This window comes from Haliotis asinina, chromosome 7 (assembly GCF_037392515.1).
Source record: "Haliotis asinina isolate JCU_RB_2024 chromosome 7, JCU_Hal_asi_v2, whole genome shotgun sequence".
In the NCBI taxonomy this organism is placed as follows: Eukaryota; Metazoa; Mollusca; class Gastropoda; order Lepetellida; family Haliotidae; genus Haliotis; species Haliotis asinina.
In genome coordinates this window covers 61,961,363-61,974,057 of record NC_090286.1, presented here as the reverse complement: position 1 = coordinate 61,974,057, position 12,695 = coordinate 61,961,363, and positions in this window count along the sequence as shown.

Below are 12,695 nucleotides of genomic sequence, written 5' to 3'. Positions count from 1 at the left end.
ATGGCTTTATAGTATGAAAGTATTTACCGACATCGTTATCAGTAAGTGATGTCGACAGGGACACGTGTTCATTCAATAAATGATGAAATTATGAACATAGAAAATACTAATCATGCTATAAGCACTATCAGAGACCATATAATAGACTTTATTATTATTTTTATTATATATTTTTTATTATTATATGGTCTCTGGCACGATCAAAAGATAGGTTAACCTCGCAACTTCACTGTTGTCCGGGCATACGTTTGTTGAAGTCTGTAAGGATTGTTACGATATCCGGTGATATCGTTACAGTGTCAGTTTCGTCGGTAGTACTACATGCAGTATCAAGGGGATACGAAGAAGTTTCCATGCATCCATGCAGAAAACAGAAATTCAACAGCCTGGCGAAGCCTTGACTTTACTTGAGATCAGTGAGAGGTTTAATGGATACTAGCATAGACAAACACAGGTTAGACTTGAATGAACGCCTTTGGCGTTTACAACCCTCTCCACTCTCCCGAGCGTCAAAATGGTAACGCAGAATGTGAAGGACGTGACGGTGTCAACTGGTTGGCTAAAGGAAATATAGAGTTAATGTTTCACTGATGCGGAGCTTGGGTACTTTTCACTACGAATTTGAAACAGATTTTTGCAATATCCCCAAGTACAGAATCGACGTTTTACATGGGGACCATTAGGAATAACCAGAGAAGGACATATGTCAGGCCGGATGGTCTGAACCTGAACTAACTGTGCTTTTCCAGCGGATAAGGCGCTTAATATCAAGGCTGGCGGCACATGTGAGTATAACAATTTGAGGTAGGTAAGATAAGAAAGAAGATTTTATGGATATCAACTTCTTTATGAGAGAAATAACTTCAGGAGCATCACCTGATGAAGGAGTAAGCATTAACTCCGAAACGTTGTGTTCTCTCATAAAGAAGTTGATATCCATAAAATCTTCTTTCTTATGTATTTTCACTTCTAAATGACGTTCAAAGACTAGGTAAGATAACTTAGGATCACAAGCCTCACTCAGACAATCAGTATACCTTGATGTCGACCATGGATGACCTCTCCCTGATAAATGCTGACGGTTCCGGTAACCGTCATGACAGTCAGATTCAGTCATGCTTTCTACATGGTATAAATTCAAGCTTTAAACGTTGTTGATCGCGGATACAAGGTTCGAACGCACACACGTAGAAATATGCTAATTTGTACTTTGTTCATGAAAAGGAGTACCAGAATTTAGGTTAATAATCTAAGAGTAGTCAAGAAAAACATGTTTGAAGTTATTTAACGTTCGTTCATTTGCATTTAGAAAACATCGGTAACTTCCGCACGTGACGTATATCACATATTCGATATATAGAGGATACTAAACGACCTTCCGCGTAATACCATTTCTATTAAACGAGTTAATGGTTTGATACTAAATCTTTAACGAGTTTAATAAAAATGATATTTCACGGAAGCAAATTTAGTATTCTGTTTATTACTCGCCAACATAAATTTACAGAAAATGCCGCGAAATTCCCTACAGTGTGATCACTCTCAGCTTTCCTCGAGTCAAGCAAGGGCTAGTAAATTTGCGACATCGGCATTAGCATTGTGACGTCACAACTTTGAACCATTTTGACGTCATACGTCAAGCGGTATTACACTAGTGCAAAGATTGCCGTAAAACTATTACACTGCAGTATCTTCAACGGGCGAGTAATAAGAATTACTAACATGCAGGCCAAACGAATACCCACAGTACGGTATTCCCAGCGGGTAACATAGAAAATATTACTTGCTTTTAAAGCGACGTTAAAATAATAGAGGAGCACGCAGCCAAACAGGAAACAACATTTATATGTGACATGTGTGCAGTCAAACAGGAAACAACATTTACATGTGAAATGTGAGCAGTCAAACAGGAAACAACATTTACATTTGAAATGTGTGCAGTCAAACAGGAAGCAACATTTACATGTGAAATGTGAGCAGTCAAACAGGAAACAACATTTACATGTGAAATGTGTGCAGCGTTCCCGCGCTGAGTGACAGAAGCGCACTGGAGCCTGACGTTGACAGTCAAGACCTGGGTCCGCTTGCACAAAGCGATCTTAGGGCTACGACTATCTTAAGCCTATATTGGAGAATGGGAGTTACAATCATAGCAGCGCTAAGATCGCTTTGTGCAAGTGGGCTCTGATGAAGTAGTTAGTTGTACGACGATGTCGTATTGGCAGTTTTACTTATGACTCTCTGTTGAAAACGGATTGGGGTGGACGGTCCATGTGTGTCTCTTGTAATGAAGTGTTCGACTGCTAGGAACTCCCATTATGTTGCGAGCAATCAGATCAGTTCTGCCGTGTGAGCGGAATGGTAAATTACCTGAGGGAAGTTGGCCTGTATCATAAATAATAACGAACTGCTTGCTTTAGTACTTGTTGCTACGACATATTTTTTTCGTAAATGGTAATGAAATGTAAATGTATGTTTTTAAAACAAAACTCTTTTGAACCATGGACTTGAAATGACAATAAATGCAAACTCGATCTCGTCACTATACGCATGGAATAATGCCGATGTGACGTGCAGCCCAGCTTAACTCCTCTCAACTGATGGCATGACTATTGACACTGAGGGTAACCTGTGGGTGGACTGTTGTGGTACCAAATCTTTATAGACGCTGTATTTGTGTCTGGTTCTGATCCTCTAGGGACGACATAAAGACTCTTTGTAGACTAACGGGATCTGTATCACGAGGACTAGACAGAAAGTGCAAGCAAAGAATTCGAACATGTTTATATAGATTGAACACACACCAACCACATTGACAATACCATTGGTACGGAGAATAAATAGATAGGCCTATATCCAATTATAAAACGAAATGTTTTTACAGCCCATAATATCTTCAATGAACAACAATTGCTTTGGCATATCTGTTGTTATCTATAATTTGCAACCTTCAGGCAGTTATTACAGAAAAGGGAAATACGGTCACTCACCCTAATTACCTCCATGTGTTGGTGGCAGCAAGAACCGGGACGAGTTGTATTTCACCAGTCTTAGGATGAAGCCAAACTCTAAATTAATGGTGAGTAACACGCTAGATGGCGCTGTGTTCAGAATTACTGGACTAAGAGCACGCGGTCGTCCAGCGGATGTCTGTCATGATGAAGTCAGACGACACTGCAAGGACTCTCTGTTCTAACAACCACTTTCACACATTCTATTCTAAGTGATCCATTTTAACCAGAGATGTAGTTATATACATGTACTTAGTTAAGTCCGGAATGAATAGTCAGTATGTTCAGTACAGATATATATTATATTATGCAGCTATGTAAACAGATATCAAGAATATTCACCGGTGTTCATGTTGCACTCAGCTTCATACGAATATGCGAATAAGTATTTTGAAGGTCAAAGATCACTATGATATAGTTTAAATTTTTTTCTGGACTAAAATTGCATTTTTCTTACGTAGTTATATGATATAAATACAAGCAGTATGAAGTACCCACTCATAAAAGTTTCTTCCCTTAATGATAAGAAGAGGAAGGACTAGAGTCAGGCGGTTTGCTGTCAGTGGTGTTGAGAACTGACCCGTGACGTGTGTACTAATCGTCCTCCGTTCCTTCCTTTGATTGTGGGTGATACCTTACTCATGGAATTGTACCTCGTCGAACACTGTGATTTGACAGGAATTAAAGGGGGCATTTCCTTGGCTTTATGTATACGTTTCAGTGTTTTGTTTATCACACAAATGCAAGCACAGTTTCAAAGTTCAAGGTCACACGAAGAAACTCGATACTTTCATAATCAAATAGATGTCACCGAGTTGGAAAGAGCCCAAGGCAGAAGTTGTCAGATTATTGTAAAATTTGTGAGTTACCAGGACAAGGGTGGTGTGTATACCCAGCGGAGGAAACTTCGCTCTATGATGGAGAACGTTTTCGTAAATGAATACCTGACACAGTACAGAAGCAAGCTGTTCAAGATGGCGAGGGACCTCCGGAATTCTCGCTGGATCGAAAATACGTGGACCAGAGATGGTCGTATGTATACTCTTAAACAGCCAGAAGGTGCCGTGCGCCAGATCCAGTGTAAAGAGGACTTGAGCCGATATCTACGGGAAAAAGTCGAGTACTGTGTTCGGATCCAGTATTACATGTATCTAAAGGCTGAGATATGTGTTACCATCAAAGTGTGAGTCAGTTTCAATTAGCCTGTGTATGATACTGGTCACTACGTGATACTTCACACGAATTATGCTCAGAATATCTTATCTCACTAGGTCTGCACTTCCAATCTACGTTAGAATTACACTACAACAATTGGTATTGTTTTACAATGAAATGTCCCGATTTTCGTGTGACATCTTGTCTATTCGTCTTGTCAAGACAATAGATAATGGGTAAAGATACAATTCAACATCGTGTGACAGTCGGGATATTTCAGTGTAAAACATGTTGTAAGATCATGCGCTTTAGTAAAAGACATTTCCCATTTAATTTATGTAACAGTTCTTTACAATTGGCTATTCTGTCAGAGTTATTTAACATGTGTACTCTCTTATCGGCATCCTGTAAAACAAGCCTTGTGATTACTTTCCTTTGTGCATTGCAGTGTCAATTTAGCAACACAATTGTAATCATACTTCTGCTATTGTTACTCCAGCTTGCTGGAGATATAGAGTCAAACCCAGGCCCACAAATGCACGAGTTTCATGACAAAACTCTATCTTTGTTTCACCTTAACACAAGATGCATAAGAAATAAACTTGAATATCTTAGCGAGTATGTTTCCGATAACGACATTGTTGGTTTTACAGAAACACATTTAGACGATAACACCGATTGTGAATCAATGAAGTCGTAGTCATCGGCTCGTGGTGAATTAGTCCGGTATTCGATAAGGAGCGTTATGTTGACGATGATGAATGCGTTGATAAGACAAAGGCATAGTTTAGTTGTTCAAACTTCTTTATTTGGTTTCACAAGACATGACAAACAAGTATACATGAATGAGGTGAGCGGACTTCCACCTCAACCCCAGGGCTTTTCCTGCGAGCGGCATAATCCTGCTCGTCCATACAAACTGTCATAGACTAAATCATTTCAATAAGTTTCCTTAAAACTTCATTTATTCAAACAATCTATTTGTTTCAATCTAAGTCCAAAGTGCACCGAAATTCTATCCCCTTTGTCTATGTAATGTATTCGGCAAACATTCGGTGTATCCCCTCTTATCATAAACCCCCCTCCGGGCAGGACCCTTAATTCTCAAACGCTATCAATACATGTCAATTAACACCTCCCTACGTCGGCGAATCTTACGTATGTACATGTGCATGGGCCTGTGATCTTACACAATGTGACGTAATGGCCCTGTGTATAAAAACCTGACTGATATGGTCAGTCGACAGACCAACCGGCGGGACCATCCAGCGAGACCAACCAGCAAGACCAACCATGGAGACTAGATCATCGACAGAAGTGGACGGATTGTGCGTCTAGTCGGGGTGTCGGCCAAGGCCGTCGCCCCACCTACGACTACGTCGACGATGAAGAATCGCCGTCGGACTTCTGAATGTGTGTAAGTGACGGAGCGGGTCTCCACATCGGGATCATTGGCCATTCAGTCCTGATGTGCGTTCTGTCACATGTTTACCACTGTATTTACCATTTTGACCATCCTTCGACCAAACAGTAATAAAACATGGCTGCTGCTGTCTTCATCTCTAACACCGACTCATGTCCTCCCTGTCTCTTGTCCACCATCCTAAACTACCACCCGAGAGCGACCACGACGGACGCTCTTGGACAAAACTTTAAACAATCGGAATGCAGGTCTCCACACTCACATCTCACGTCTCACCTCTGCATAGATGGGAGCATACATATATATAGTTTTTAACAACAATAGACACGCAAAGATTCAACAATGGACAGATAGAGACACTAATAGCACTTCCTTCTACAGCTGATTTGATGACAGACACAGCCAAGGGGGATGACCAATAAAGGCCATAAATGTCATTTACAGTAATTAATGGAAGTGACAAAGAGGAACAAGGTAGCTGACAAAACAATGTACTCTGCGATAGTGATAAAGATCACGATTGCAGATTGAATAATAATAACAACTAAATATCATATAGCCTGGCTACATAGTTTTTGGTCTGTAGAAATATTTGGACAGGGCTGTCCTGAAGTAGACACTATAACAAAGTGGACAGGTTACCACGATCCTATTCGTAAGGACAGAAACTCATCTGGCGGAGGTATTATGATTCATATCAGAAATACATTACCATTTATGAGAATGCAAAACTTAGAAAACAATTATGATAAAACAATCTAGGTAAAACTATACTTACCTGTTAAACCATTAATTATTTGTTTAGCATATAGACCCGAGTATAATTCATTAGAATTCTGGGAACGATTAGACGCAAGCATTGAAAATGCTCTAGATGTTACAAGTCGAATTACTATAATGGGTGATCTGAATGCTGACCTTCTGTCTTGTAGAAGTAATCATCTTAAATATATTATATCAAATAAGTGTTTGAAAAATATTATAACAGAAACTACAAGGGTATTCTAGTACTTTGACTGATCCAATTATTGTCAGCGATGATACTGGAAGAATTGGTGATTGTGGAGTTACTGAATTCCACGGAACTTTAAGTGATTACAAAGACATTTACGTAACACTAACCACAACAGTGAATACACAAATGGCATATACCAGAGATGTATTATGTTACAACCAAGGTGATTATACATCATTAAATGCACTTATCAATGACACAGATTGGAATAAAGTATTAGTATTTTACCAGAAATTGAAAATGTTTCTCAAGTCATGTATCCCTACAAAGAAAGTCACTATAAGGCCAAATGACAAGCCATGGTTCGATTCAAATCTAAGACGAGAATGCAGGAAAAGGGACTGGTTTCGCAGAAAAGCAAGACGAACAATGTTGATATCGGATATTTAAAAGTTCAAAAAACAACGACAAAAAGTTAATAATATTATGCAAAAGAAAACTTTTTCGCTAATCTAGACAATTTTCTTCTGGATTCATATGCTGAAAGCAAAAGTTCATACTGGAAGCTTCTGCGTTATCTAGTGAAACAGTCTGGCACGAATACCTGCATACCCCCTCTTAAATCTAATGATGATCATGAAACTTCGTCTTGTTTCTATGAAAAACGTTTTGACACCTTAATTATATCCAAATATGAAATTGAAGATGTCATTAAATGTTGACATGTGAAAAGGGCATCCAGTCATGACAGAATAAGTCATCAACCGTTGAAACACGTTGTATACTCAATAAGTAACGTCTTATGTTTGTTGTTCAACATGTCCTTACAAACATGTGTGTACCCATCTGAGTGGAAAGTTGCCAGTGTCATGCCTCTCTTCAAGAAAGGCGATCCATCTTTAACTTCTAACTATAGACCGATATCCCTTATATGTTGTGTTGGAAAAGTATTTGAGCGAATTGTCTTCAAACACCTTTTTAATTATTTTCATGCTAACAAACTCCTATATAAATATCAGTCTGGTTTTCAGACAGGACATTCCACTGTACATCAGTTAATTGAAATTTACAACCGGGTTTGCGTATCAATGGATTAAAAAAGAAACTTTTTGTATGGTATTTTGCGATATGTCAAAAGCGTTTGATCGTGTCTGGCACAGAGGATTACTATTAAAACTTGAAAAGTAAGGTGTAAGCGGACAACTGCTGGGATGGTTAGCTAGTTACATAAGTAATCGGAGTCAGAGTGTATTTGTCAATGGGTCAGTTTCCAAGCTGAGGACGCTGAGTGCTGGCGTCCCACAGGGCTCAGTGCTCCATCCTTTTTTATTTATTGTTTACATTAATGACATAGCTGATGAATTATATTGCTTAACGCGTTTATTTGCTGATGACTCGTCTTTGGGTTACTCTTCAACAGATAACAGGATTATTGAAATGAATCTAAATGCTAATTTAAGTAAGTTAAATACTTGGGGTAAAAGATGGCTAATTAAGTACAATCCAGAAAAGACGGAAGTTGTCCTATTCTCGTTGAAAAATGATATCGATATACCACATCTTTACTTTAATGGTGTCGAAATTTTATTTGTTGATAATCACAAACATCTTGGAGTTACTCTTACTCGCAACGGAAAATGGGCTGGCCATATTCAAAGTATGATACAAAAGGTTTCAAAAATGGTTAATTCCTTGCGACTTTTGAAATATATATTGTGTAGGGGTACTCTCAATAAGATCCATACCATGTTCATTCGGCCACATCTTGAATACGCATGTGCAGTCTGGGACGGATGTACTCTAGAACAAATAAATAAGCTAGAACAGATTCAGTTACAAGCAGCAAGAATAGTTACTGGTCTGCTGATATATACATCTCTGGAAATTCTTTACTTTGAAACTGGATGGGAAACATTACAACATTATTTGATGTATAAAATTCAACATAAAATGGCTCCTTCATATCTAAAATAACTCCTTCCTTTGAATGTTGGTTCTAAATCTAAGTATAATCTGCGCAATTCTCTAAATATATCCATTCTTACTCCAAGACTTAAACATTCAAAAGAATCCTATTTTCCTTCTACAATATGCTCTTGGAACAATTTGCCAACCACAGTTCGTAATTCAAAAAGTGTTTCTGAATTTAAATCATCTATCACTGACAGCCATGAGTATGCACCTCAGTATTATTTGTGGGGTAAAAGAAAATTAAATATTATTCATACCAAGTTGCGATATTCTGTCAGTTGCTTGAACTCTGATTTGTACAGTTGGGCTAAAAACTGATCCCATTTGTACATGTGGTGATTTTGTTGAGGATTCTTGCCACTATCTGTTTGAATGTTTATTGTACAAACAACAGAGAGTTAACTTCATGTTATCTGTTAAGCGCATTTGCTTATCAGCTGGTATTCCAGTTGACCTCAAACTTTTGTTAGAAGGAAGTGCAGACCTATCATCATGCGAAAATACAAATGTATTCAAGTTCGTGCAATCATTAGTGAGACAAAACGATTTGTATAGCATTTCTGTGTTATTCTGTATAGCTCTCTCTCTCTTTTTCACTTCTAATACCTACTTGCCCACATCTGTCATCTCTAGTTGCAGGAATCTATACTATCTATGTACATACCAAGGAGAGGGTATTCCAAGATGGAGAACTTGTTCCTAATCCTTTTCTCTGTGAATAAAATATGTTTAAACCATCAAATATATGTTTTGTACAATATGCCATGACAGCCTGTACTGGACACAGCATGGTTATTATCCACTGTATGGGCAATCACGACCATTTGTAGTCATTGCATACAGACACAGCACCAATACGGGAGTGAATATGGGATAACTGTCACCAGTGTATCAGAAATGGTTTTTTTTAACTCAGAAACAATCAATGAAACTGGAACAACTGTGTTAAAACATTATCCTCTCCACCTTGTACTTCAGAGTTATCGTTTGTTATTTCTGACAGAATGGCCAGCATTAAGGATACTAACATGTTGCAGGACAAGCACTGAGACTTTCTTGCAGCTGAGCACTGACAAACAGAATCTATCACGCGACTCCAAACATGGTATTGACACCTTATGCCCATCTGGAGGTATCCCCAGTGGAGAGGAGAGTTTATACTCAACTGAAGGCATCCCCATTGGAGAGGAGGACTTATACTCAACTGAAGGCATCCCCATTGGAGAGGAGGACTTATACCCAACTACAGGCATCCCCTTGGAGAGGAGGACTTATACCCAACTAAAGGCATCCCCTTGGAGAGGAGGACTTATACCCAACTGAAGGCATCCCCTTGGAGAGGAGGACTTATACCCAACTAAAGGCATCCCCTTGGAGAGGAGGACTTATACCCAACTAAAGGCATCCCCTTGGAGAGGAGGACTTATACCCAACTGAAGGCATCCCATAGGAGAGGAGGACTTATACCCAACTACAGGCATCTCAAGTAGAGAAGGCGTCGTATGCCCAAATGACAGCATTACCCAGCTGACCAGTAGCGACCAGAGCTTGTGCCCAATTGACGACATCCCCAAGTAGAGAGACCTTATGCCCATCTGAAGGCATCCCCAGTAGAGAGGAGAGCTTTTATGCCCATCGGAGGGCATCCTAAGTACAAAGGAGAGCTTGTGCCCAACTCACGGCATTCCCAGTGGAGAGGAGTGCCTATGCACATCTGAGGGTATCCCCTGTAGAGGGAACAGCTTATGTCCAACTGACGGCATCCCCAGTAGAGACCATGAATGAACCTGGCATGCAAGTGCTCGATGTATCCCGTCCATCAAATGACTGAACTGGATTTATTAGTTCATTTACATATGTTGAATGTCATGGTGAATGTATTGCTCAAGAAAGTGATGATTAGGATTATTAATATGTATGGTGTCGGTGTATTATCTAACGCTGTTTTGTAATAAATTATGAATAATCTGGCTGAATACAATGTAAAATTACTAATCACATGAGTAAGGGTGGTAACATTGTTGCCCGTGAAGATCCGGGATAGAACTGATCTTCAGAAAGTCCTGATTGTCGCAAGCAGCGACTAACGGGATAGATGGTCAGTCTTGCTGACTTGGTTGACACATATCAATCGTATCCCCTTTGCGTAGATCGATACTCATCCTGTTGATCACTGAATAGTCTAGTCCAGACTCGATTAGTTTCAGATCGCCGCCACATAGCTTGAATATTGCTGAGTGAGGCGAAAACGAAATTCTCTGATAACATTGTTGATAACCTTGCAGATAACCTCGTTCGCTGCCTCGATGATAACCTACCAGATAGCGCCGTTGATAGCCTCACTGAAGGCACCGTTGATAGTCTTGGTGACAGTATCCCCTTATAGCCTCACTGAAGGCACCGTTGAAGGGTTCGTGTTGTGATCCTACATGAAATACCGCTGAAACACGGGCCATTACTTCATGAGGAATGAACAACACTCAAACACTGATGTGTCAAAGGTGCAGTTTGGTCCCAGCAATTTCCAGCATGATTGAGGCATCATGCTGGGGATGAACCGTACCTCAGATGACTCAAAGTATTTAACTAGGTCCCTTCATGATCGGCACATCAACACAGCGGTGCTGGGCGGTGGCCTTCATCCACTAAATCAAAAGTATCATACCACTAAGGTTCGATAAAGATGACTGGGAAAGCTGGTTCTCTCATGTTCAGCGAAAGCCAAAAGTTCCATCCTCAAAAGGAATCGCTGCTCAAAAGACGACCCCACGATTCCGACTAAATCTTTGGAACGTGTCTACGATGCGCGTTGAATGTGAGAGAATGAATGAGTTTAGTTAACGCCTCTTTGAATAGAACACCAGTTATATGGCCCCCCACTCCCCAGTTTACATCCAGTCACAGACTCGATCTGTACACTGTAAAATCGCTGGATCACTAGCCTGGTGCCCAAACAGCTCGCCCCACGTGGTGGATGGTTTGTCCGGGAAGAAAGAATTCATTTACGATATATGTGCAATGACTACATGTTGTGCTATTGTCCATAGCACTAATCTTACAAACACGCTAGTCTGTGACATGTCTATGATACACAATGATAAAATCACTGTCATACATTTTCATGACCTCCCAAGACACTTGGGCAACAGTCCCCGATCATGTCTCGGCCATGGCTATGATAACAATTGTCTCACTCTCAACACTATATGTACACACGTAAATGAAGATCAGTTCTACTTCGCTCCAGTCCACACCAACCCACCCAAAAACGAAAGCGAAACACAACAAGACACATATCACAACACCAGATGACTACACGTATCGCCACGCCTACACTACTTCACACCACAAAACACCATTTCGGGTGGACGCCCTACTTGTTACACACGCGCGATGACGTCAAGTCACAATCAGCTTCCAGAACACAGGAATCGGTATGCAGCTTAAACATAGACCATAGATCCACACAGACGTCGTACAAATAAACGGAGGATATATAACGTGTGTAGATCTATGTTCTATGTGTAACCTATATGGCGGTTCATGTGTTTGAGATGCAAGAGAATCCACAAGCAAGCACTAACACCTTAGAAATGTAGATGAACTATTGTCAGAAACAAGTTAAAAGCAGTTCAGTGTAGTTCAGTTTTGACGCAGTTGATCACTTAATTGTCTGGTCCGGCCAGATTATTTAACACCACCGCCACATAGCTTTAACATTGCTGAGCGTAGCGTATAGCTCACTCACTTTGACGCAGCTGTCAGGAGAAGGATCAATACCGGAAGCCCTTGTGAAGTGCCAGGAAGGAGGAGTTTTGTTACATAGACTGGTGGCAAGGCTCTGCCATTGTATCTATATTCCCACATCGTGACTGGAGGTAAACCGGCCCTACCCTATATGATAACACGACAAACGAGCTAAGGCCAAGATTATAGGTCAGGGATGTAGCTACAATTATGGAAAAAAAGCCCGGGCCTACACATAACTGTTGCTAAAATAGTTGGGCGAGCACTCAGTGATATCTAACTGTAAAGATTTCTAACAAAGAGGGCTCACACACAAAAATATTCTTGCTAAGCGTCTGTAGCTAGGCTTATGTTGACTCCATGCTACCACGCATTATTCGGTCAATGAGGGGTGGAACAGACTATACCTAGATCTTCTTAGATCATGGATCTT